Genomic DNA, 26547 nt, shown 5'->3' with positions numbered 1-26547 from the left:
ATGGGGAGATGACCTATTTCCCTGGGGCCAGCCCTGAAATCCTATAGCCTATTTCAAGGTGGCACAGCATAGCCATATTGAGAGGGAAATCTCCATGGTTCCCTGAGATGAGCTCACAGCTCTGCCCATGTCCTGGCCCATTCCAGCACCACCTCTGGCCCCCAGAATCTAGGATTTAGATGTGACTAATTAGCTCACCATTTAAAATTCATTGCTCAAAATCCATTTCCTCATTAAGGGTTACCCTGACCACCCATTTAAAATTGCAACCAGGGAAACTCTTCCCTCCCATTCACACTCACATGCTCCCTAGCCCTGCCCTATTTTATTACTAGCACTTATCACCTTTAACTGTCTTAGTCATCTAGTGCTGCTGTAACAGGAATACCACAAGCTGATGGCTTTAACAAAGAGAAATTTATTTTCTCATACCCTAGTAGGCTAAAAGTCCAAAATCGGAGCACCAGCTCCAGTGGAAGTCTTTCTCTCTCTGTCATCTCTGGAGGAAGGTCCTTGTTACCAATCTACCCCTGGACTAGGAGCTTCTCTGTGCAGGAACCCCAGCACTGCTTTCTTGGTGTTATGAGATCTCCAACTCTCTGCTTACTTCTCTTTCATTTTATCTCTTGAAAAGAAAAGGTGGTGTAGGCCATACCCCGGAGAAACTCCCTTTACATTGGATCAGGGATGTGACCTTAGTAAGGGGGTTACAATCCCACCCTAATCCTCTTTAACATAAAATTACAATCACAAAATGAAGGGCAAGCACACAATACTAGGAATTATGGCCTAACCAAGTTGACTCATATTTTGGGAAGACACAGTTTGATCCATGACATTCCACCCTTTGCCCCTCAACCAAATTCATGTCCTTGCTACATGTAAGATGTATTTACCCCATCATATGACAGCAAAAGTCTTAAATCAACTCCTAGTCTAAAATCCAAACATTCCTCTTCATCTGTGAAATCTAGAATATAAGTTTTCTGTTTTCAAATGCAGTGGCAGGACAAGTGCAAGCTGTACGTTTCCATTACAAATGGAGAAACTAGAAGAATAGAAGGGATAACAAGCACCAAGCAAGTTAACAGAACACATTACATTATCCCTAAAGGCTTTGCAAATAATCCTCTGTTCTCTGAGACCATTTACACAATGGCCCAGCCCTCTAGACTCTAGGTATTGGCCACACTCTCCAGATTCTGAGCGGAGGCCCCAGAGCCCTGGGGTTCAGCTCTGCCTTCCTGACCCACTTTGATGGCAACTCTGCTCCCTCGACTTTAGTCATACCATTCTCCTGGTCCATCTGAGTGGCGACTCCACCCTTAGAAACACCAGAAGTCATGGCTCCACTTTGAAATCCCAGAGGTCAAGGCTATACCTTTTGAGACTAAGGCAGCTCAGCTTACAGTGTTCCTTGTCTCTTTTAACCTCTGCTTTTTGGCTTCTTGGCCCTCTGGCCTTATGCCCACATCTGTCCTATTGGGGCAAGTGTTCCAAAGCTCAGTAGCTCCCCCGATAAGTGCCTGGAGGCACCCCACTCTGCCAGGAATCCTCCAGCACACAGGCACTCAGCTCTCTCGCTCCTTGGGTTGACTTCAGCACTGCCTGGCCCTGGTTTCCTGGGTGTGCTGCTCCTGGCTCCCTGCTGCTGCTGGTCCTCTGCTGCTGTTTCTCACCATCGGTACCTTCTCCGGTGTTACCAGTTCTCCTCACTTCCTTCTGAGTCTGTCCATTTACAGTTTCAAAACCACTTCCACATTTTAAGTATCTGTTAGAGCAGCACCCCATTCTCTCAGTACCAAATTCTGTCTTAGTCATCTAGTGCTGCTACAACAGAAATACCACAAGAGGATGGCTTTAACAAAGACAAATTTATTTTCTCACAGTCTAATAGGCTGGTGATCCAAATTCACGGTGTCAGCTCCAGGGGAAGGCTTTCTCTATCAGTTTTGGAGGAAGTCTTTGTCACCTTCACTAATTGTGCCCTATTTTATTACTAGCACTTATCACCTTTAACATAATAAATATTTCCTAGTTTATTACATTTATTATCTATTGTCTCTCCACTGGACTATAAGCTTAGTGAGGACAGGAATTTTTGTGTGCTTTATGCATTGATATATATCCCCCGATCATAGATAGAACACTTCCTAGTGTAGTATGTTTTAGGTAGTTCAATATTTGTGGAATGGATGCATGAATCCAAAGAAAGACAGCTCGAATAGGGAAATTCTCTGCTATCTCTTCTCCCAATGATGGAGGCACAACTGTCATATCTCTGGTGATTCCAGGGCTTTCCATGCCTCTCATTTGCAGCCAAAGCTGTAGACTGGGATTTCCTAACTACTCTTTATGCTGGAGACATGCACGTGAAATGCTCCATGTCCCCCTCCCACCACTGAGATTCAAGTTGACACCCCTCACCCAGGCCCAACCAACATCCCCTCTTTTTTGCTCTTTTGGGCACTCGCTGCATCTGATCTTGCGATGTCAGCAAGGGTCAGAGAGCCCCATGGAAAGAAAGAAAGGCCCCCCCGTGTCAAATCTGCGCCCCAAAACAGACACCAAGCCCATCAGAAAATCCCAAGGCCACAGATCTTCTCATCAAATTTGTCTCAGAGGTGTCTCTTATGGAAGAATTCTGAGCTGACCACAGGTCATGGAGCCTCACCAGGTCTAGAAGGAGGGAGTCACAAGTTGGGCCTGCATGTATTGAGGTCAACACTCACACCCGTGCTTATGATAGAAGTAGACTCGGCCACTTCTGACTTCACCAATCCGTATTACTCTTCTTTGTACCTTGGTGGGCTGAGCACAGGAACCCAGCCATGGCTCTGGCTACTGCTCTGATATCCCGGTTGGGTTTGGGAATGAAGGATGGTTGCTCTAGGCACTTTTGACCCCCACCCTTCTTAGAGGTATGGCCAGTTGAATTGATGTAGATGTTTCTTCTTTATTCCCTGAATCTTCTTGAATCTGAATTCTTCATTTGGATATTCTAGGACCTCTCTCCTCAGGCTGGGATCCAGGGACCAGCAGCACTGGTAGCACCTGGAACCTTGATGGAAATGTAGACTCTTGGGCCTCAACCCAGACCTCCTGACTCAGACTCATCATTTTAACACGATCCTTAGGTGATCTGGGTGCACAGTGAAGTTTGGGAAGCACCATGACTGACCTGGATCTCAGAGAAATCAAATATAATGCATGTGAGTTCTTGGGCCCATTACAAAAGGGATTGTCATCCCTGAGATCTGGTTTGGCCCCATCTTTCTGTCAGTAAGTGAGATCTCTTTGGTTCCTTCTCAGGAGATAAGCCTTCCCAGCTTCTAGTTGAGGTCTTAAAGAGAAGTACTTAGTACCAAAGGACATGAAAAATAAACTTGAAAGAAAAATGTGTTCATTTCCAGGAGAAAACCCAGTGCAAAGTGTTGCATTTATACTTGGTATATTTTCAATCTCAGAGGAATTCACAGTTTAAATAATTCTGTTAAAACATTTTTTGTTAATTGACTGCTGAATTAATGTCTACCACTGGGACATGGAAACAACACGGATTTGCTCAACCTTGGTAATGTGAATTTATCATATTATTTCAGGAAGAAAATGCACGTTTCTTCATGAACGTGTAATTTAAATAGGGAATCTGCAGAGTTTTATAACTGTTTAACGGTTTAAGCAAGGATAATGAGATAAACTTAACAGATTCTTAGTGTGAATTCCCTTGGATTCACTTGTCGGAAAAGACAGGCAGAGGAGAGTTAAAACATATAGAAACAGTATGCTTCAAAAGCATTGATGATATGTCTTTTCATTTCTGTAGAGTTGTATGTGACTGTTGACAGTGTGTACTGCCCTGGTGGCACAGTGGCTAAAAGCTCGCTTGCTAACCAAAAGATTAGTGGTTCAAATCCACCAGCTGCTCCTTAGAAACCCAATGGGCAGCTCTACTCTGTTCTATAGGGTTGCTATGAGTCGGAATCAACTTGCTGGCAGTGAGTTCGGGTTTTTTGTTTTTTTGGTATGTTCCCGTTTATATATGAGTTAAAAATTAGAAGAACCAAAAAGATAGTGTTACTGCGATGTCTACTGACTTATGGGAAACAAGATAAATTGTCAAGTGAAGAATGGTGCAGAGAAACATGTGGGTAGAGTGTGACCTAATCTCCAGAAGAGCAAACAAACCATAAAGCTACGTGTGTACCTGTGACTATGCATATGTGTTCCAGCAAACAGGAATGTGTGAAGAGGTACACATGTGTCTTTGAACACGGACACCTTGGAGAAGCAGGTAAAATTTACACATGTGGGGATGGCTCTTATTATAATTCTTATAAAGATCTGTGTTGTTAAATGTGTTATAATAAGAATACAAAAGTTTTCAAAGTAAAAAAAAAATCATAGAAATATATATATGTATATATTTAAAACAGTTTTATTGGCTGTTATTTTATATAGGCAAAACACTGTCATCAATACTGGATTCAGAGACTTTCACCACTGGATGAAGAGCAAACTCAGAGATGGAACAAAAGTCTCAGCAAATTTCTTGCTTGTTCTTGGAGCTAATGACCTCTTCTGGTCTCTATACCTGGAAATGGCCAAAAAGAGTTCTGTCAGGATTAATGTAGTCATTGTTCAAACATCTACTGCGTGTACATGTCTTCGGGGTAAGGAAGAATGCTGGACACCATGTGCAATTCATTAAGTAACAAGTGGACCATTAGGCAGTTTTTTCTCTGATGTCCCACTACCCCGTTCCTCCCCTTGTTGATCTACTGGAAAACCCATGGTATACATTGTAGGCCATTTTTCAGGACTCAACATAGAGGAAGTTAACTGGAAAGATACATCTTTTAAAGATAAAGAAGATTTTGTCCACAAGGTCTTTAGACAGGTGGACCTCCCAGGCAGCCTCTGCATAGGATGGGAATGCAAGACCCCTCTCACTCAGTATCTCTGAGCATTTCAGTCTTTCTGTTTCTTTATCAGGAGACTGCAGAATTTACCCACTTCAGAACGCTTGCTGCCATCAACCCCAACCAGTCCCATATAGGACCCCTCACTTCCACTCTGAGAAATAAAAGTAGGACAGCCTGCAGGTGGAGGTGCCTGACCTGGAGGCCCTGTCTATCCTTCCTTACCCCTGAGGGCTTCCCTGTGCCAACTGGGGTTTCATTTCCCAGGGTGGACATACTTCTGGCACTTCCAGGGCTTCCCAGGCCCTGGAGCTTGATATTAAGGATGGGACTTGGGCTTTTCTGGGCCTGCAGAGCCTGGGCCTCAAGCTGCCCCTTCCTACCCTCAACCTTTGGTTATCTGTACTCTGGCTGTCTTTACCAGGTTTAGGAGGCCTTGCCTTCTCTTTTGCTCCTTTCATCTCAGTCAGGCTTTTCTCTTCCAGTTCTCTGATCTCAGGGCAGTTCAGGCTAGACCACAGAAAAGAGAAAGATGAAACAAGTGTCATTGATTATGTGTGGAGGCTGCTGGGAAAGGAATTGACTGTCATTGGTTTAGGGCTTTATGCCCACTGCTCACCTGCAGGCAGGTTTCCCCACAGCCTACTGTCTCATTGGCTCCTTCTGTCACAAATAACGTGGTGATGCCCCCTTCACCATCACACTTCCCTTAGAGCTGTCATTACAGAGGCTCCCTCTCAGTCTCCCAAGTCCCACTGAAATCCCATTTCACTTTCCCTACTAATGCTGTGCTCATCCTCAAGGCCTCAAGAGCTCACCATCCAGATGAGGCCTGTCGTTTCCTCTCCAAGAGAGCCTCTGAGCAGACCTGGTGTCTATGATCAGCTGTCCTGATGCTTCTTCCATCCAGTTCCCCCTCCGGCTGGAGCTCTCCATGCAGTTAAGGGGATGGAGTGGGGTGGGGAGGAAGGCACATGTGAGGATTTTACAGGTGTAGTGGGTGAAAGGAGCCTGAAAGGATGTCTTTCCAGAAGGGCCCACACTTTAAGGCCATGCCTGTACCCTCTGTAGCCAGGTCTCCCACATCTGCAGCAGCACCAGTAGGTGCTGTAGCCTCTCCAGCCCCTGTCTCTGCTCCTCTAGATGCTCCTGAAGGTGCCCGGCTCTTCTTGCCAGGACTCCAGGATGCTGACCGAGGCTTAGGTATTGTGTAGACTGGAAGCAGAGCCGATGGGGCTGTCTTTGAGAACTTGGCCTCAAGACTGGGGGCATCTTGCCTACGGAGGCATGGGATGTTTTGGTCTGCCAGACCACGGCTACCCCCTTAACTGTACACACTTGGGTGAAATACACATACTTGGCTCATTGCTTCTCTGGAGTAGCTTGATGAGTGAGATATCTGTTCAGAGGAAGCTGAGAAAGAAGATCTCTCTGATTCTTAAGGAGTCTTCCTGGACCTGAAGCTTACGTTTTTTGCTTCCGATATTCTGGCTTGAGTGGCACTTTCCTCTTGGGTTGAGACTTCTGATAATAAAGAGTTAACTTACATGAACCCTCTGGGCACTGAGTTCTCAACTGTGACCCAAGACCCTGGTTTCAGGTGTCCCTGGGAGCCTCTCCATCATCACTGTCCTCCACCTCTGCAGGACCTGTGGGTTCTTCCTTTTTCCCTGGGGACCTTCCATCTTTGGGGAACATCACTGTGGGAGACCAAGTCTCCTCTGGAAAATCTTTTGTGATATTAGCACTTCATAACAGAAGTCTATAGTCTTTCAAAGGACTATAATACACTGATAATTTCTATTGCAAAGAGAGGGTCTCCACATTAATTTTTTTGGCATTTGTTGCATGCCAAATGAAATTGTTCCTTTGGAACTTGAAAATGACCTCATTTGTCTGAACTTTCATAATCACACATGACTTCTCTGAGAGACATTTTCTATGAAAGTGATTTTCATAACAGATTTAGAGTGTAAACAGTGAAACAGGAGAAATTGTCATCACTTTTTAAACTCTTTTCAGCCTTCTTTTAAGGGAAGGGTATTTATAGGAGGAAGCATACTTAGAAAAATTTGTATTTTATATGCATATAAAGCTTCTCCTTGTATCCTTAACCAACCCAGGGTAGAAGGTTAAAATTGCCCTTTTCTGAACAGAAGGCCCTTACCATGCTGCTATGAGAAGCACTCCTTCAGGGTGAGGCAGAAACAGATGTCCATTTCTGAGAGTTTTGATGCCACAAACCTCAGGTGGGCAACATACAAGAACCTCACCTGAGTGTGGCTGGGTGTGCTGTAATGTCAGCCTAAGGGTCTGTGTACATTTCTGAATATGAAGGAAGGATTGGTGAGTTAACGAAGAAATGAATGGAAGCAGTTTGGGAGGGGAGTGAAAGCTCCAGGGACAGACAGAAGATGGGATGGGGGACTTGTCAAGAGGGTGTCAGAAAACCAGGAAGGAGCAGGAAGCATGGCCAGGGGAGGGCAGCATAGGCTAGGGGGCATCAGAGATAATGGTAGTGGGGAGAGCAACAAAACTGGCCTGTGATACAGTGGGAAATTAGTAATCCTAGATGAAGCTCAGGTTAAGTCAAGTAGGAATGTAAAAAATTCTATCCTGTAGCTATCTTTGCTGTGAGGGATTTAGGCCCTGGGGGAGAGGTAGGGAGGAGACATAGGAGGAGAAGATGAGTTCCTGGGTCTAGGGAAGGAGTCTGAAAGACCTTCTTCTGCCCTAACAGGCTGGGGCTGCATGGTTGACAATGATGTGGGCCCTGTACTTCTTCACACCACCCACTCCTAGAACCTCGTGAAAATTTTCTTAGTTCTTCACATAGTATGTTCATTCCATCTCATTAGAAAATATAATAATGCAGTACACTTTTCCCTAACCACCCTTTCCTCAGTCCTACATTCTCTGTCCCAGTTGTACACTGGCTTCCTTCCTTTCCATCAGGTTTAAAGGCCAGAACAATTGAGTATTATTTCTGCACTTATTCCAGAAATTTCTCAGAATCCTAAGTTTGATCATTGATTTATTCCTGCATTTCCCATTGACATTACAAACTTTGGTGAATTATCTACCAAATGACAGGAAATGCTTTCTTAGGTCAATCCTCCTTATGACCCTATCTGTTCACCTCAAATCCTTCATCTTCTCCTGTCATAGCCCTGATTTCTGTGGAAATCAGATCCCCTAGTTCCCTAGCTCTCACCCATCTGGGAGATTTTTCCTCCCACCCTTATTTAGAGTCTTAGAGAAAGGCCTCTTCTTCGTTTATCACTGATTCATCCTGTCTGGGTGAAGACATCCAAAAATAATGGTATTCTGAAGGATCTCTATTCCTCCTCCCAGTTACTGATGATATCTGAATCTTTCATGACTTGGAGACTCTGACGTAGTCCTGAATTTCCTGGATTTGCTATCTAAAGACACTCTCCTGCAGGAGACCTCAGATCGGCACCCTCTCCAAAGAGCAGTTGACATCTGAGCGAGCACCAAGACTTCCATAGCCCTTGTGTGACATCATTGTTGACACTGCTCGGTTCTATGGGCCCAGTTTGAAGCGAAGCTGGGCAGCAAGGAAAATATGGCAACTGTTGAAGTAGGGGCTTGGGGGCTGGGAGGAGGGAGATTATATATTAAAAATAAATTAAAACTTCTCTCTGCACTCAAAGAGGTTACCATCCCTTGGGAGGGAGAGAGAGCATACAGGGAATGAAAATAGTGTGATAGGCAGTTGCTTCCACCAAATCCTCTCATTTAACTCAATTTGAATCGTCTCTCCAGCCCTGGTCATACAACATCCACTCTGCACCCTTTTCAGGTCTCCTTAGCCTCTGAGGCTTCACACAGGCTCTTCACTCTGACTAGGAGATGTTGTCCCCCTTCCCATCTCCTGGCCTACTCTCCCTGGTGAAGTATGTGGTGAAGAGAACTGACCCTGTTGGAACAGGTTAGGCTTATGGCCTCACCAAAAAGCCCTAAGACTCAGGACTTTTATGCAGCCAGAATAGGAGGTTTAGGAGTTGACTTGGGAAAGCCCATGACCTCTGCTTCTTCCAGACTCTATTTTTGTTTTGGATGCCATTTAGAAAAAGATCCTGGAAATGGGGAGATCTATTATGGAAGAAATTAGGAAAGTTGGGGAGGTGATGAGAGAGGTGCTGACTTCTCGGTAGAAAATAGAAATTTTAACACGAAGATGCTAGGGGCTCGTTTTGTGTGACTCCCAACTGTATAGGAGGGAGGACTGGTTGGAAAACAGAACAAAAGACGATCTGTGCCTGTTGACAAATGCACCAGTGGCTTCACTCTGTCTCCTCAGAATGTTCTCATCAAGCCATCCCTCACCTTGTACTGAAGCCTCTAGAGAATTCTTGGGGTTTCCTGGATTCTGGGCCTTTGTCATCCCTTAACTATCCAACCATATTCCCAACTTGGTTCAGGCATCACTTCCTAGTTGAGATCTTCCCTGACCCTTTTCCTGGTAAATTTGTCCACTTCTTGCTCTGTACACCTTTGTATTCAAGATACCCTTTACCACCACATAAAACACAATTACATTTACTTGCCACAGATGATTTTAGGAAGGTCGACACATTCTCCCTCTCTCTGTGTCCATGCCTTCTGTGAGACTCTGGAGCGCCTTTCCTCAGCAGCAGGAGTCTTTCTGCACCCTCAGTTGAGGCTGACCTTACGGTTGCTTTGGCCATTAGGATAGTAGTGAACCGGATACAAGGTGAGAGTTGAAAGGACTTTGCATTCAGACTTGCCCTTTTGTTGCTCTTAAAGCCTGAGAACCCATGGGAACGGACCCAGACCAGCCTGCTGGATGATGGGAGACCATTGGAGAGAGGATCCAGCAGTTTCACTGAGTTGATTTTAGATGAAATGGCTCCTAGCTGACCTGGAAGCGAATTGTAGACACATGAGGAAGGCCTGCTGCGAGTCACTGTGCTTGGCCCAGATAGGAAGATCCCCAAATTGACAACCAGAATAACTCTGAGCTTAGTAAGTGGTTGTTCTTTTAAGTGCTACATTTTGGGGTCATTTGTTACACAGCAATACACAACTGATACAACGGTTAACTTGGCTCTTTCTCTGATCAGGCAGTGAGGGACCTTCTCTGAGTTATCTTATCATCAAGAGTACATGGCATAGGGTCTGACATGTAGTCAGTATACAGTAGATCTTTGTTGACTTAATGGATAAATGAATAATATGAATCATAAGTGTGAATCTGCATAAAATCCTGTGTGAAAAAAAGCATGATATTTCTTTAAATAAACTGAATTCCAGCTCAGAGCAGCCTGCTTACAAAATTGGGGGGCGGGGGGGGGGACGGGGTGGTGGATTTTCACCGTACTTATTTTTAGGTTTCCTCCTCATCCAGATATGCAATAATTCCTGGGGTCTAATGAAGGACCAAGGTTTGGAGACAGGCTTCAAAACACCCATTGCCCCAGCCTACGTGGGTGATCTCTCGAGAAGTATTGGCTCTGCTCCTTCCATTCCTAGCTGGAGCAGGAGAACCTTGGCAGGGCTGCGAACACCATGATGGGGTTTGTGTACCTATGTGCCTGCATTATCCTTTGAGGTGCTGCCGTCTACCCCAGGGCACTGTCAAGAAGCAGGGCCAACCCCTTTTCTATTTCTAGGACTCTGCTATCCGACTCTCACTCCTCCCCTGGGTTTCAGTTCACGCAGTGTGATTACTCCAGTGAGCTGAGACTTTTACAACAGGCTCTTCAGGGTCTCAAAGCTTCAGAGGTTCAACCCTGTGAGTCCAACTACCTCCTTGAAATAAGATAGAGAAGGAAGAAAAATATAGGAAAATTTTATTTTGAATTTAATGTTTCAATAAATTTTCTTGTCATGTGTTTTGAAAGCGTCCTGCCTAAAAATTCCCCCTGTTCTCTTACAATTTGCAAGACAGTGAAAAGGGAATGTTTGATTGTGTCATAATCTGCAGAGAATGTAAAGCACACATTAGGTCCATTCCTCCTGATGCTCACACTAGAGCACCCCACCCACTTGGAAATTTCTGCAAGTATTTCGGAGTCCCTCACACATCCACAATGAACAGCTTTCAAATTCTCCTAAGCAGGAATTATTACTGTCACAGCCTGTGACCCAATAAGCAAGGTTATGCATGGGTCCAGTTGTGCCTTCCCACTAATCTACAGTGCACCATTTCACCTGTCAACCACCACATCAAAGACGTGGTGAAACCCATGTGAAATTGCCGTACATTGTTGCTGTTGTGTTGTTCTTGTTAGGTGGATCTAATCAGTTCCAGCTCATACTGACCTTATGGACCACAGATGGAAACACTGCCCAGTCCTGCACCATCCTCACAGTTGTCACCATGTTGGAGACCACTGTTGCAGTCACTGTGTTAATCCATCTCATTGAGGAACTTCCTCTTTTTTGCTGAGCTTCTACTTTATCAAGCACGATGTCTTTGTCCAGGGACTGGTTCCTCCTGATAACATGTCCAAAGTACGTGAGACAGAGCCTCATCATCCTCGCTTCTAAGGAGCACTGTGGTCATACTTCTTCCAAAACAGATTTGTTTCTACTTCTGGTAGCCCATGGTATATTCAATATTTTTTTGCCAACACCATAATTCGAAGGTGTCAGTACTTCTTCAGCCTTCCTTATTTATTGTCCCAGCTTTTGCATGCATGTAAAAAAAAAAATGCATATAAGGCGATGGAAAATACCATGGCTTGGGTCAGGCCCACCTTAGACCTCAGAGTGTCATCTTTGCTTTTGAACACTTTAAAGAACTCTTTTGCAGCCAATCTGCCCAATACAATAAGACATTTGATTTTTTTGACAGCTGCTTTCCTGGATGTTGATTGTGGATCCAAGCAAAATGAAATCCTCTACAACTTCAGTCTTTTCTCTGTTTATCATGTTGCTGCTTATTGGTTCAGTTTTGATGATTTTTGTTTTCTTTATTTTCACCATACTTATTCAATCTGTACGTTGACCAAGTAACCTGAGAAGCCAGACTGTATAGAAGAATTTGGCATCAGGATTAGAGGAAGACTCATTAACAATCTGTGATATGCAGATGACAAGACCATGCTTACTGAAAGTGAAGAGGACTTGAAGCACTTAGTGATAAAGATCAAAAACCACAGCCTTCATTATAGACTACACCTCAACATAAAGAAAACAGAAATCCTCACAACCAGATCAGTAAGAAACGTCATGATAAAAGGAGAAAATATTGAACTTGTCAAGGATTTCATTTTACTTGGAGAGACAATCAAAGCAGCATTCAAGAAATCAAATGACGTGTTACTTTAGGCAAATCTGCTGCAAAAGACTTCCTTAAAGTGTTAAAAAGCAAAGATGTCACTTTAAGGACTACGGAGTGCCTGATCCAAGCCATGGTGTTTTCAACTGCCTTATACGTGTGTGAAAGCTAGACAAGGAGTAAGGAAGACCAGAGAAGAGTTGGTGCCTTTGAATAATGGTTTTAGTGAAGAATATTTAATGTACCGTTGACTGCCAAAAGGAGAAAAAAATCTGTCTTGGAAGAAGTAGAGCAAGAATGTCCTACTGAGCAGTTACATCTCTCTTAGAGGGTTGCTGTAAGTTGGAATCAACTCAATAACAATGGGTTTCATTTGGTTTAAGTGGCATTCAAGGCAAAAATGTTTTATATAAATATCACCAAATACATTTCCTAAATATAAATTGATAATTTAAATTTTGTTGCATTTTTTATTTTATAAGAAAATAAAATTTATAACTCTTCAGGGTTATACTTTATCTATATTAATGGGGTGCCAATTATACTTTCTGAGCATTCTTTTTAGTTTATATGATTTTTCAGTTGAATCTAATAGTGTTTCAGGATGATTATATCATACGTAAATACCATTCGTTTTTGCTAGCTTTTCAAAGGTAAGATTTTTTGGTTCCAGTGTTGATATCCAGATCTACGATTTCCAAGAAAAATGTTGAGTATTGGATCCTTAATGTTTGATTCTAACATTGATGGAAAACATTAACAGTGTTTTATTTTCCATTTAAAATATGTATGCATTTTATCATATTACAGATTTTTTTCTGCCTCTTCTAGACTATTAAAAAAAATTAGTATGTTTGTATTTAGTGTTCTATGGGAATTTGTATTATTTTTTACCAAAAATGTTTCTCCTCCACTGATGTGATGTCGGGGTTTTTCTCTAATTTGGAGTATTCATTGACTTCTCTCTTTCTCTAACATCTTATATACAACACTTTCTGTTGGTTGTATCTTCAGAATAGATTCCATATCTGCCCACTTCTAAATTACTCCCTTGCCAACACCCTGGGCCTGGCTGCCATTACAGCTTGCTCAGACACTGAAAGGGCCTCCTAACTGCTCTCCCAACTTTCAATTTTTCCCTCTAGAGTCTAATCAGACAACAACCAGGGAGAAGTTCTTAAAACATTACTCAGGTGACATGTCTCTCTGATCAAATCTTTTCAAAGATTTTAAATAAATCCAAGTCCTTTAGGCTGCCATGATAATCTTTTGGACATATCTCTCACCTCACTACAGAGCACCCCTCTCTCCCTTGATTTCTGCTGTGCATCCTCCTTATTTTGTTTCATTGCCTCCAGGCCTTTGGACTGGGGTTGGTTCTCTCTCCTAGTATTTTTTTTTTTTTTTTTTGCATATTTTCCTGTTGGTTGTCTCTCCCCTTTCATTCAGATCTCTGCTCAGATATCACTCTTAAGAAAGGACTTTGCTGACCAACTAATTTAACCTATAAATTAACATTCTACTTCAATGCCTTGCTCATTTTGTAAGCATTAGCATTACTTTGAGTTTTACTGTATCTCTATTTGTATATGCATTTTTTGTGTATTTCTACATTGGAATGTAAGTTTCTGCTGGGCAGAGAATTTGTCTGATGGTTTACTTCCATTTCTATGGGACCTGAAACAGCAGTTGACAAACAATATGCACTTACTTAATATTTTTTAATGAATGGATGATTGTACTGGTCCTATTGTAGGACCATCTTAGGAATTTTGTAATTACAAATATATGTTTAAAATACAGTATCTTTTTATCTACTGATAGCACACATTTTCTGGGATTTTATTTATGGTATTAAATAATATGCATAAGTGAGACTTGTCCAACTTTATATTTTTGTTCTCTTTGTTATCAAATGTTTCAGTGATAATGCCATAAATATTCATGATATATTGATAACAATTAAGTAGCAACTACAATATACCAAGCAGTGTTCTACACATTTTGTTTATAATAAGTCACTTAACTTTCACAGGGAGTCCCTAGTTGCACGAATTATTAAGCTCTTTGCTGTTAACCAAAAATATTTGTGGTTTCAATCTGCCCAGAGGCACCTCAGAAGAAAGACCTAGTGATCTACCTCCAAAAGGTCACAGCAATTGAAAGCCCTACAGAGTACAGTTCTGCTCTGACACACATGGGCTTGCCATGAGATGAAATCAGTTGGATGGCAACTAGTTAATCCTCACAACGTCAAGACCTATTACTTCTATTGAATCTGTTACTGTTATTACTGCCATTGTACAGATGACAAAGTTGAGGCTCAGAGAGGTTAAGTAACTTGTCCTTGGTCATGCAACTAGAATTTGTATGATTATTATTAATCACATGGTTTTGTTCTATTTTATATTCTCCATTGTCTAAACAGAAGCATCGCAAAAGGGGGGCAGAGGAGGGCACGTGCGCCAGGGTCCAAGTCCAAGGGTGCAGCAGACAAGGTACAGAATGCTTTTAGGCGCCACAAATATGAAAGCCAGACAAGAGGGGGGACATTTCTGCTGACTCATCAACATCTATTCGTCTTGAAATTTGGGATAGGGAAAGGCTGAACTTAGAGATTGCCCCTGGAAATGCCTTACCCTCACTATGTCCTGTGTCTGAAATATATTACAAAGTATAAGAATTGCAAGTTTCTTGATATTTTGATAAAAGTAACATAAAAATTATACGACAGTGATTTGCTTTGGATTTTACTAGTTCAGTAGCTTTCTAGTTTAGGTATTTTCTATTCAGTATTTTTTTTGTATTTTATTGATTATATTTTGCTAATGTATATCTGTGAACAGACTTACACGCGTGTATATGAACGCACACATGCATGCACACACTCCTACACTCGTGAACACACATATCCACTCAAGGATTTCATGGATAAAATTAAAATATTGACATGAAGGTAGATCTCAATAATTCTCGAGATATAGAAAGTTAATGGTTAAGAAGACTAAATTCCACCAATACTGTTTATATATTCTATGCAAATCTAATAAAAATCACAACAAAATTTGTAAAGAAAATGACAAACTAATTCTAAAACTTATGTAGGTATGTAAAGGCCCAATAGTAGCTAGAGTAGTACTAAAAAATAAGTAACAGCCCCTACCAGATACCTGACATTTTGTAATAAATGAACAGTGCTGTGTCCTTACTTAAATAAACAGACTTCTCATTTGACTAAATCTAGTTTATGTCATTGTTTAATTTCTATCTCTATGCTTACAACTACCAAATTCATATCTCCAAATAGAATCTCTTCCCTGAAATCCATGGTTGAATATCAACTTCCAAGTTAATATCTCCATTAGGATATATATTAAGTATTCAAAATTGACTTATTTGAAGTTTAAAGGTTGATTAGGCTCTCCAAGATATTTTCCTGCTCAATCTTCATCCTATCAATAAATGATGCCTTTATTCAACCAAAGCTTTAGTAGCATCCCTGACTCCACTGTTCTCTCAAAGAATGCATTATTCAGCATTTCCTCATTGTCTTCAGGATTTTGCTACTTTTGCTATTTTCCATAGTTGATGGTTCAAGTCATCATACTTACTCACCTGTACTTTTGTAATATCTATCTAAATGGTCTTACTGTGCCCATCTTTGTACCATAAAGCACATGGAATAATCCATTTAAAGTATGTTAGATTTTATTAAGGTTCTATTCAATTTTACAAAAACCTGAGTTGAATGGAAAGCTTTTAAAATTAAACTCAAGGCCCAACTCCACCTGGCCTCCATTATTGTATGCTCCTCAATTCCTATTACATCACTGGGCTCTTTCATTGTATTACAGCTATATTTTGCTGAGGTTTCTTCTATTTTAGGGCTTTAGCCAGTTCATTTACTTTGAGCAGTCTGCTTCTAGAAATGATAGAGAGACTTCATCCCTGAACCAGTTACTATCTTGTCTTTTTACCCTACTTTTTAAATTTTTCTTCAGATAGCAAGGCACCATCTTACTATATATATGTAATTATGTGTATCTATTTCTGTCTATCTACTACTAGAAAAAGAATCGATGCATGCAAACTCCAGCATTGATGAAGAATGTTGAATATACCATAGACTCCCAATAGAATGAATGTTTACTCATTCAGTCTTAGAAGAAATACAACCAAAATGTACCTTAGAAATTAGGATGGTGTCTTAGTCATCTAATGCTGCTATATCAGAAATACCACAGGAGGATGGCTTTAACAAAGAAAAATTTATTCTCTCACTGTCTAGTAGGCTACAAGTCCAAATTCAGTCGTCAGCTCCAGGGGAAGGCTTTCTCTGTCTGCTCTGGAGGAATGCCCTTGTCATCAATCTTCCCTTGGTCTGGGAGCATCTCAGTGCAGGAATCTCAGACCCAAAGGACATGCTCTGCTTCAGCACTCCTTTCTCGGTGGTATGAGGCCCCCATGTCTCTCTTCTCACTTTGCTCTTTTGTATCTCAAAAGAGATTCACTTAAGACACTACCTGATCTTATACATTTCATCAACATAACTTCTGCTAATCCATCTTATTACATCATAGTGATAGGGTGTACAACACTTAGCGAAACCACATCAGATCGTAAAATGATAGGCAATCATAGAATCACACAAGGTAATCATGACCTAGGCAAGTTGACAGATATTTTGGGGGGGGGACACAATTCAATCCATGACAGATGGTGAGACTTCAAATTGCTTACTTTGAACATGTCATCAGGAAAAACCAATTGCTAGAAAAAGGTACCATGTTTGGTAAAGTAGAGAGCCAACCAAAATGGGGGAAACCCTCAGTGAGACGGATTAACCCAATAGCTGCAACAATGGACCCAAAATACCAAAGATCATGAAGATGTTACAGGACATGGCAATCTTTCATTTTATGATGCATAAAGTCACCATAACTCGGAACCAACTTGATGGCAGCTAACAACAACTAGAATGCATATACTTTGACATCCTGCTTTGGTATCTGAAAAAAATATTTGTGTCCAGAAAGTATTTCTTGGATGAGTGAATGCAACTTGTGTAGATTAGATTATTAAAAAAAAAAAATTATTATTATTAGTCACCAAATATTGACATTATTCCTGTGCTTGCCCCCACACACATAGACCTACACTGTCTCCATGGGAGGAGTATATTTCCTGACCCACTGACACTAGTCTTGGCCATGTTACTTGGTTAACGGAATGTGGATATGAGTGTGAGTGTGGTGTTTCCCAGCCTAGTCTGTAAGAGACTTCTCCTCTGAAAGCTTGAAGTTCTACCATGAGATGAACATGCCTCAAGTGTCTGCTGCCCCTTCAACTTGTCCAAGGAAATTAAGAGATGCATGGAAACAACCTGAACTCAAAACCTAGCTGATCTGTAGAGTTGCATGAAATACTTTTTATTATGTGTCACTAAGATTTTGTGGTTGTCTTTTATGCATCATTATTGTAGTAAAATTCTGACTAATATCCCAACCCAGTGCCTTCGAGTCGATTCCATGACTAATATAGGAACATGATATGGAAGCCAAATACAGACCTAATGGTATATGAAATATATGATTAATTCACTATACCTAGAAACAAGGGAGAGGGTTATCCTTGGTGCATCCTGAGTAGCGGGGTATTTCTCATCTCTTTCACGTCAGGATTTGCCATATGACTTGCTGGGCAAATGGAATATGAGTGAAGTGAAAGATTCCACATTCAAACAGAAGAATTAAGTGCCATTTACCTGGTTCCAGGCATATTCCTATGCATTTGCCATGATAGTGGCTAACATAAGAGCTGCTAACCACAAATGAAATTAGAAAAGATGATAATACAGAGCAGATTTGCACTTGACTCACACCCAAGGGGTATTATAAATGAGAAATATCCCCACATTTTAAGTCAATGAAACTTGTGGATTGTCAATCAACTAGGATAGAGTTCAAGCCCAGTTCTAAGGATATAACCTAACCATTTCACCAATAACAGTAATCCCATTTGTCGTGATTATTTCTGGAGCATGAATTAAACCAGATGTTGTCTAATTAGGTCAATTGTTTATTTATTCTAGAAGGGGTTCATGCACCTGTAATTATTATACAAGTTTGAACTCAGGTTTTTTTTTTAACCCAGTTCACACAAATTTTAACTGATTTAGTGATAATGCAAAAAAAGTGCTTTTGCTGATGATAATGGTGATGATATACACCCATCCCAATCCATATGTATTTTATATAATTAATACTGACAGAAGCTTGGGTGAAACTTTGACTTGCTCTACAAACATGACTAGAAACCAGTGAGATATCACAGGTGTCTCCTATGAACAATAGGCATATTGGTTTTTACAGACCCTAAACCAAAGATGTCTCTATAATAGCTGACTTGAATATCATATTTTTAATACCATTAGGTGACCATTAATATATATATATTTATTAACTTTTATTGAGCTTCAAGTGAACGTTTACAAATCAAGTCAGTCTGTCACATATAAGTTTACATACATCTTACTCCGTACTCCCACTTGCTCTCCCCCTAATGAGTCAGTCCTTCCAGTCTCTCCTTTCGTGACAATTTTGCCAGCTTCCCACTCTCTCTATCCTCCCATCTCCCCTCCAGACATGAGATGCCAACACAATCTCAAGTGTCCACCTGATATAATTAGCTCACTCTTCATCAGCATCTCTCTCCCCCCCACTGTCCAGTTCCTTTCATGTCTGATGAGTTGTCTTCAGGGATGGTTCCTGTCCTGTGCCAACAGAAGGTCTGGGGACCATGGCCGCCAGGATTCCTCTAGTCTCAGTCACACCATTAAGTATGGTCTTTTTATGCGAATTTGGGGTCTGCATCCCACTGATCTCCTGCTCCCTCAGGGGTTCTCTGTTGTGCTCCCTGTCAGGGCAGTCATCTATTGTGGCCGGGCACCAACTAATTCTTCTGGTCTCAGGATGATGTAGGTCTCTAGTTCATGTGGCCCTTTCTGTCTCTTGGGCTCTTAGTTGTCGTGTGACCTTGGTGTTCTTCATTCTCCTTTGCTCCAGGTGGGTTGAGAGCAATTGATGCACCTTAGATGGCCGCTTGTTAGCATTTAAGTCCCCAGACACCACATTTCAAAGTGGGATGCAGAATTTTTTCATAATAGAATTATTTTGCCTATTGACTTAGAAGTCCCCTTAAACCATGGTCCCCAAGCCCCCGCCCTTGCCCCGCTGACCTTTGAAGCAGTCATTTTATCCCAGAAACTTCTTTGCTTTTGGTCCAGTCCAATTGAGCTGACCTTGCATGTATTGAGTGTTGTCATTCCCTTCACCTAAAGCAGTTCTTACCTACTAATTAATCAGTAAAAAAAACCCTCTCCCTCCCTCCCTCCCCCCCTCCCCGTGAAATATTTCATAGTTTGGAGGAATCTGGAGGGCATTATGCTGAGTGAAATTAGTCAGTTGCAAAAGGACAAATATTGTATGAGACCACTATTATAAGAACTCAAGAAATAGTTTAAACAGAGAAGAAAATATTCTTTGATGGTTATGAGGTTGGGGAGAAAGGGAGGGAGAAGGATATTCGCAAATTAGATAGTAGACAAGAACTATTTTAGGTGAAGGGAAAGACAACATACAATAAAGGAGAGGTCAGCATAACTGGACTAAATCAAAAGCAGTTTCCTGAATAAACCAAATGCTCCAAAGGCCAGAGTAGCAGGGGCAGCAGTTGGGGGACCATGTTTTCAGAGGACATCTAGGTCAATTGACATAATAAAATCTATTAAGAAAACATTCTGCATCCCACTTTGGTGAGTGGCGTCTGCAGTCTTAAAAACACTATCAAGCGGCCATCTAAGATGCATCAATTGGTCTCAACCCACCTGGAGCAAAGGAGAATGAAGAACACCAAAGATACAAGGTAATTATGAGTCCAAAAGACAGAAATGGCCACGTAAATCCAAGACTACATCAGCCTGAGACTGGAAGAACTAGATGCTGCCCATCTACAACCGAAGACTGCCCCGACAGGGAACGAAACAGAGTATCCCTGACAGAGCACGAGAGCAGTGAGATGCAGACCTCAAAGTCCCGTAAAAAAATTAGACTTAATGATCTGACTGAGACTAGAGGAACCCTGGAGGTCATGGTCTCCAGACCTTCTGTTGGCCCAAGACTGGAACTATTCCCAAAGCCAACTCTTCAGACAGGGATTGGACTGGATTATAGGATAGAAAAAATAGTGGTGAGGAGTGACCTTCTGGTCTCAAGTGGACACATGAGACTATGTGGGCAGCTCCCGTTTGGAGGGGAGATGAGAAGGCAGAGGGGGACAGAAAGTGGCTGACTGGACACGGGGAATACAGGGTTGAGAGGAGTGTGCTTTCTCATTGGTGGGAGAGGAACTAGGAGTACATAGCAAGCTGTATACTAATTTTTGTATGAGAGACTGACTTGATTTGTAAAGTTTCACTTAAAGCACACACACAAAAGATGGAAAGAATACACAGAGTCACAGTACCAAAAGAAATGGTCAATTTTCAGTCGTTTCATGAGGTGGCATATGATCAAGAACTGGTAGTAGTGAAGCAAGAAGTCCAAGCTACACTGAAGGCACTGGCGAAAAACAAGGCTCCAGGAGCTGACAGAATACCCACTGAGTTGGTTCAACAAACAGATGCAGCACTGTAGATGCTCACTCCACTATGCAAAGAAATTTGGAAGCTAGCTACCTGGCCAACAGACTGCAGGAGACGCACGTTTGCGTCCATTCCAAAGAAAAGCGATCCAACAGAATGTGGAAGTTATCAAATGTAAATCATAGTATTAGTAAATATGGTAAACAAACAAACAAAGAAACTCTATTTTTCTACAGTGAATATGACATTCTATCCCCAGGAGATCCAGTGAGTTTATGATGTTGTTGTTAGGTGCTGTTGGGTCAGTTCCAACTCATAGCGGCCCTGTGTACAACAGAACGAAACAGTGCCCAGCCCTCGGCCTTTCTCACTGCGATGTTTGAGCCCACTGTTGCAGCCACCGTCTCAATCTGTCTCATTGAGGATCTTTGTCTTTTTCACTGACCGTCTACTTTACCAAGCACGATGTCTTTTTCCAGGGACCGATTCCTCCTGATAATATGTCCAGAGGACGTGAGACCAAGTCTTGCCACCCACCTTTCTAAGGAGCATTCTGGCTGTACTTCTTCCAAGACAGGTGTGTTCATTCTTCTAGCAGTCCATGGTATATTCATTATTCTTCACCAACAACATAATTCAAGTTTCAATTCTTTTGTCTTCCTTATTCATTGTCCAGCTTTAGCTGCATATGAGGCGATTGAAAATATCATGGCTTGGTTCAGGCACACCTTAGTCCTCAAAGTGACATCTTCAATTTTTAACACTTTAAAGAGGTCTTTTGTAGCAGATTTGTCCAATAAAATATGTCGTTTGATTTCTTGACGGCTGCTTCCATGGGTGTTGATTGTGGATCCAAGTAAAATGAAATCCTTGATGACTTCAGTATTTTCTCTGTTTATTGTTCCAGTTGTGAGGATTTTTGTTTTCTTTATGTTGAAGTGTAATCCATACTGAAGGCTGAAGTCTTTGATCCTCATCAGCAAGCGCTTCAAGTCTTCTTCATTTTCAGTAAGCAAGGTTGTGTCATCTGCATGTCTAGGCTGTTAATGAGTCTTCCTCTAATCCTGAGGCCCCTTCTTCTTCATATAATCCAGCTTCTTGGACTGTATGGATTATACGTTTTTTTAAAGACACTGAGTTTTTGGTAATTTACTATGGCAGCCCTAGAAAATGAATACAGAGCCCTTCACCAAGAACAAGTCAAGTTAGCACCAAAAATGCTCCTGTAAGGGTAGCCACGTAACATGAGACATGGCAGTTTTAAAAAGTATGAAGTAAAACTCTCAGCTTTGACAGACAAAGGGCTCCTCTAAGACTAAGTTCATTGCTGTTGAGTCGATTATATCTCATAGCGACCCTAAAGGACAGAGTAGAATTGACCCATAGGGCTTCCAAGGAGTGGCTGGTAGATTCGAACTGCTTGAATAAGTATTGTGAAAAAATACAACCCTGACACACAACTTTTCTGAGCTTAGTATTAAAACAAAACAAAACAAAACAAAGTCGCTATCGAGTGGATTCTGACTCATAGGGACCCTATAGGACAGAGTAGAGCTTCCCCACAGGGTTTCCAAGGAGCGACTGGTAGATTCAAACTGCAGACCTTTTGGTAGCACCCAAATGCATAATCATCGCACCACCAGTGGCTTTCAAATCAGCTATAGGCTGATGATCTCCAAATTCTTAGAACCCAGAAAACTACTCTACCTCAGAGTGGTATCCACAGCTGGGAACTGTTCTCCACACTTGGATGACCTCAGACATCCAAATCTAGCATGTCCAGAAAAAATCTTTTGGTCATTTTCTCAAGTTTGTTCCTCCATGGTTTTCCACATGGTAGAGAATAGCTCTGGTGACCATGCGCTCATGGTAGCCTGAATTCTAGAAGTCACCTTTGATTCTCCATTCCCCTCATCCCATACGTCTGATCCACCAGCAATTCTTGGCAGCTCAAGCTCCAAAGTACACCTCAAGCCTGCCCACTGTTCCCACCTGCACTACCACCATCACTCCTCACCCTGACCACTGCAGAAGCATCCTGACTGGTCCTCTGTATTTGCTGTCTTCAAGTTCTCCTGGGCTACAGTTAATTCCTGGGACACATTTTTTCTCAAGACCATTGAACAATAGAAGGAGAAGGGCATTTAGTTGTATGCTACCTCCTCTGCTTGAGCTGCATGCCCCTCAGAAATCACTTTTCACTGTCCACTCTATAATGTCTCTTTTCCAATTTCCTGTCTTTGGCCGCACTGCTTTGATAGCGTGCATGCCTGCGTGCTTCAGGGGTCATGTAGACAGCTGCTTGGAGGAATTTTTCTTAGTACAATCATGGTTGTGTGCCATCAAGAGATTCTGACTCATATCAACCCTGTACGACAGCTTAGAACTGCCTCACAAGGTTTCCTAGGTTGCAGTCTTTATGGCGCAGCCCTGGTGGCACCGTGGTTAAGAGCTCGGCTGCTAACCAAAGGGTGGACAGTTCGAATCCACCAGTTGCTTCTTTGCAGAAAGACATGGCAGTCTGCTTCTGTAAAGACTTACAGTCTTAGAAACCCTATGGGGCAGTTCTGCTCTGCCCTATAGGGTCACTATGAGTCGGAATTGATTCAACAGCAACTGGTTTGGATTTTGTTTGGTTAGAATCTTTATGGGAGCCCATCTCCAGATCTTTTCAACCCTTGAGCTGGTGGGTTCCAACGGCCCACCTTTCAGTTAGCCAAGCACTTAACCGTTGCACCTCCAATACTTAACTCTGCACGCGAGAGGGCCCTCTCCTGACGTCTCCCGTCTCCTCACCCCGCACACCTTGGCGTTGTCCTTGCTTCTAGACCCCACCCTCCCCTCTGGAGGCCCAACCCCCCCACGCCCGCCCCACACCCGGGCCGCTGGGCGGGGCCGGCAGCCATGTTCCTAGCCGTCCAGCCAGTTACTCCCGGAAGCCCTGGGACGGGTGGTGAGGGGCCCGGGCGGATGGCGCGCCTTAGAGAGGATGCTGTTCGTGCTGCTTTCCGTGCCGTGTTTTCTGAAAGGTATGAAACTCCGGCAGCTGGGTGGAGGGACCAGCTCCCAGACTGAACAAGCCTGGCCCCTCGAAGGTGTGGAGGGAAGGCGCCAGGAGGGCGGTTCCCAGTCCCAGCATCCCGTGGGCTCCAGAGGTTGGAGAGTCCGGACGTTGGGTTAGCAGCTGGCATCGACCCTTCCAGGGTACCCCGTCCCGAGTGATCCCCAGGAGCGGATGCGGCTCGGGGGCGGGCGGACGCAGCCACTCTAGGGGCTCCGAGAGGGAGCCTCTGGCCCGGGAGACTCAGCTGGTCTGCAAATTTGCATCCCCATGGATTTGCGGGGGGCGGGGGTGGGGGTCCAGCCGCGGGATCCAGCTGCGGAGTGCCCTCGGGCCTGGGGGCTTGAAGGGCTTGGGGAGAAAGGCTGTGTCCAGGGCTGCGCCCAGGTCCCTACTCTGCCCGGGGCGGGTTTGCGGGCCAAGCTGGGGGATGGGCGCCTGCCCCCCCGCCCCCCACCTGCTCCCTCTGCCAGAGGGGAAACCAAGGCCCAGAGTTCGCCCAGGGGTGGTGAGATTCCAGACTGAGGGCGGGGCACTCGCCCCCATTCGTCCTCCCACCCCCACCAGACTCCGTAGGGTGCCAGGGACAGGGGAGAGAGGGATCCCCCGCCCAAGGCCATGCTGCCCCTTATTGTTTTGGGCGCTGTGCCTGGGAGGCTGAGGCACCCCGCGCCCTCGCCCGCGCCCGGCTGGTCTACTCTCGGGGCTGGGGCGTCGGCGGGGCCCCGGCCCCACCGGGAAAGGAAGGGGTCCTGGGAATCTGTGGAGCAGCGTGGGGATCCTACTCCTTGTGGAAGCAGCAGCGATTCAGTGTCTGTTAACAGTGTGGATGCCGGGTCCCGCTCCCCCTCTGGGTGGCGGGGGTGGGGGTAGCAGGAAGGGGTCCTGAGCAACCAGGTCGTTTGTTAACTTAAACATTTGTGTGGCGCTGTGTACCAGTCGCTGTGGATGCGGTCTCTGGTGCTGAGGGGATTTGAGGGTTCCTCACACTGGCGGGATTTGGAGCCTCTACCCTGGTGGCAGTGGGTTCAGTGGGTTACCCTGGTGGCGTAGTGGTTAAGTGCTAAGGCTGCTAGCCAAAAGATTGGCCATTTGAATCCACCAGGCACTCCTTGGAAACTCTGTGGGGCAGTTCTACTCTGTCCTATAGGGTCGCTATGAGTCAGAATTGACTCGAAGGCAACGTGTTTTTTTTTTTTTTTTTTAGGTTGGAGGAGATTAGGTGTCTCTCGGGCTGACATTTGAAGGTCTGGAGCTGGCCGTTTATGAGGGTTTATAAGGGTTTTAAGCGCTCCGGCCATGGGCGCCAACCCGATCTTCCAGCCCCTGCGGACGGACTGCCCCCCCCCGCCCTGGGGGGATTGGCTGCTCTGGGACCCCGAGCCCAGAGGACAGTGAGAAGCTGACAAACGTGAGTGATGCCCTGCAGGCTCCAGTAGGAGGGGCAGCCCTGCTCACATGGTCTCAATACGGGCAGTCGGCTTCGTGCTTGGGGGGTGGTTTCCGGATGTTCACTCGTGTCCCCCCACCCCGTGCAGGGCGACAACTCTCCTCTGGACGGGGACCTAGTAGAGGCCTGCAGGGCATCAGGGTGTGGAGGGGCAGAGCTTGGGCGGGGAGGGTGCGGCCCTGCAGGTTCCTGTACATGACCACGGCAGGGGGGTGCGGGTCGTGAAGGCTGGGCCTGGTCGAGGACCCACTAGGTCTCACAGAAGGAGTGGGTTAGGATAATAACAGCATTAATGGGAGTATTGAGAGAGCGCCCTGGGGCGTTGGGTCCCTCGGGAAGAAAAGCTTCTGCTATCGCCACTGGAGCGGTACCCAGGTTGGTGCCGGCTTAGGTCCAGGAGGTTCCCATGCACGGAGGGCCTGGTGGGCAGAACAGAACCGGCGGTGCGCGCGCCCTCTCGCGGCCTTGCGCCAAATCGCTGAAGTTCAGTGTCAGGTGATTCTAAGCCATGGTTTTGGAACTGAATAGTGAAGCAGAGCAAAGAAATGATGCAGTGCCTTGATGGGCCCGGTGGAGACAACAAGAAGCAAAGCACAGCTCAAACTTCAAAATTCCACTGAGTGTTAGTACGATTTGGAGGGAGAAAATAGACGGAGAGTCGAGAGGCCCATAGATGCAGAAGGGTTGGAGGATTAGGGTTAGGGGTTAGGGTTTGGTGTTAGGGGTCCAGGTTTGGGGGTTAGAGGTTTGGGAGTCAGGTTTAGGGGTATAGGTTTTAGGTGGTTGGGGGTTGGGGTTAGGGCTGGGGTTACTAGGCTCGGGCACAAGTGGTTTAGGGTTAGGGTTAGAGTGAGGCTGAGGTTGATTCCCAGTCTTGTGTACCGTCTCTTCCTTCACCAGAGTTACCACATATCTGTCGTTTGGTTGGAAACCCTGATGGCGTAGTGGTTAAGAGCCACCGGTGCTAACCAAAGGCCTGCAGTTCAAATCCACCAGGTGCTCCTTGGAAACTCTATGGGGCAGTTCTAATCTGTCCTATAGGGTCTCTATGAGCTGGAATCAACTCGACGGCAGTGGGTTTGGTTTTTTTGGTTATTGTTTAGTTGACTTTTCTCTACCCACTCTTCGTCTCCCTGGTGAACATCAAAGATTGTTTCTGTGCGTAAATGTTTTCATGATAGTGGTCACTTACTGTATATG

At 44.0% G+C, this 26547-nt stretch overlaps 1 long non-coding RNA gene across 4 annotated transcripts in view; it reads left to right on the top strand.

Moving 5' to 3' along the window:
* The window catches only part of LOC135229206 (uncharacterized), a 195623-nt gene that overhangs the window by 110078 nt on the left and 58998 nt on the right, over positions 1-26547 (top strand). For 3 of the 4 annotated variants that reach the window (XR_010319988.1, XR_010319987.1, XR_010319986.1), the window contains exons 1-2: positions 23761-23865; positions 25105-25308. The exons of the other annotated variant lie outside the window; for it this stretch is intronic. This is a non-coding gene — a long non-coding RNA (uncharacterized LOC135229206). Of the gene's footprint in view, positions 1-23760; positions 23866-25104; positions 25309-26547 lie in introns of those variants that run through there. 4 annotated transcript variants of the gene reach the window in all.

The sequence above is a fragment of the Loxodonta africana genome, unplaced genomic scaffold, assembly GCF_030014295.1.
Source record: "Loxodonta africana isolate mLoxAfr1 unplaced genomic scaffold, mLoxAfr1.hap2 scaffold_152, whole genome shotgun sequence".
Lineage (NCBI taxonomy): Eukaryota > Metazoa > Chordata > Mammalia > Proboscidea > Elephantidae > Loxodonta > Loxodonta africana.
This window is presented reverse-complemented; position numbering and strand designations above follow the sequence as displayed.